Source organism: Pinus tabuliformis, chromosome 7 (assembly GCF_031772625.1).
Source record: "Pinus tabuliformis cultivar Carrire ecotype Pingquan chromosome 7, CPIR1, whole genome shotgun sequence".
NCBI lineage: Eukaryota > Viridiplantae > Streptophyta > Pinopsida > Pinales > Pinaceae > Pinus > Pinus tabuliformis.
The window spans coordinates 690,917,884-690,919,408 of NC_142293.1; positions in this window are offsets into that span (position 1 = coordinate 690,917,884).

Below are 1,525 nucleotides of genomic sequence, written 5' to 3' on the forward strand. Positions count from 1 at the left end.
CTCAAAGAAAAATATAAGAATCTGAAACATGAGTTCCAAGTTCAGAAGAATGCCCAAGTTCAGAAGAGTATAGATGTCTTGCTACAAGCGGCAGAGGCACAAGCAAGAACAGAATATAAAGGGAGCACATCAGGATTAGCATGAGGACATGCTAAATCATTGAGCTTGGGGGAGATGTTGGTACTATTTTATTGCCATCCTTTTCTTCTAAAAATCCATCATTCATCTAGCATTTTCTCCCATAAACCCCTCATAGTCCATTGAAATTGATCAATTAAGCATTATAATTGTTATTTTACATTAAATTTAATTTGTGGATTTTTATGTTAAAAATTATAAATTTTCAACAAAATTACGGGATGTCATGACTTCCTGTAATTGGTTTATGTTGTGATAGGTGGCATGGCAGGAAAATCAAAACAGAGGATAGGGACGTGATCACAAATGTACATACATGGAGAAAGATCTATTCAGCATCGCATATGGAGCTCCTGGATACATGGTCAATGCTGGTCAAACCCAGCCTTTTTGGTCATAAAAGTAGCAAAAAGCCAAAGTTACCTAAATTGATTTCGTTTTGTTTTAGAAATCAGTTAAGATTAGAAAAAAACAAAAATCGTCTTTTTTACTGTAAAAGCATAAACATCTACGTGATAATGTATGTACATTTGATTGTAAACCTTAAGGAATTTTAGTGAACGAAGGATAATAGACATTGAGCAGGGTTAAGACTGCGTATTCCAGAACTCTGTTCTTGCATGTAATTGATTTCCAGACTTTAGTCACAAGCAGCATTTCATCATTCCAGTGTTTTATGTGTTAACGGCTTCATCATCTGAAGTTTTCTAAGTGTACCATCAACGCGTGGACGGGCCCTACGTGGGGACTGGTATATTTTCATTTCATTTTCATAGCATTTAGACTTTAGATCTGAATAGTTTTTGATGCCATTTCTTTACTTGTGAATTAATTAATTCGATTAGAAGTTCTTGCGAGTGTTATTGTATGATTCATGGTGATAGCTTAAAACTTCAATTGCTAAATTATTGAACAAGATCTTGTAAAAGATTTAATTGAGCAATGAATTTCGAAGTATCTCTGTGGACTCCGTTTTCATGCATTTGAGTTTTAGTATGCTTAAAATAGTCTTTAGTTTTCATGAATTTGATTGTTAGGATGGTTAGTGTGTTAGCGAGAAAGAGTTTTTGTGAATGATATCCTTGTAAGAGGATTGAAAACTCAGACTAGTAACACGCTGTGTTTTTAGAACAGTTAATTAAATTAGATGATTTGAGTGTTTAAAGTGTGAAAGGAAACATATTCCAATCTCTTGTAAAAGAGTGCTGTAGCCTGTCACAGTAGACACTTATCTAGGTAGATGAGATCCTTTTAGGTCTATAGATTGTAGACACGTGCCTCTAAGTTTACCTACCTTGGTTGACATTAAATTTAGTCTAATCTAGACCCCTGGATTGGTCGTATATATAGGAGGTTCCGAGCCTTTCCTTCTTGACTTTTCCATTTG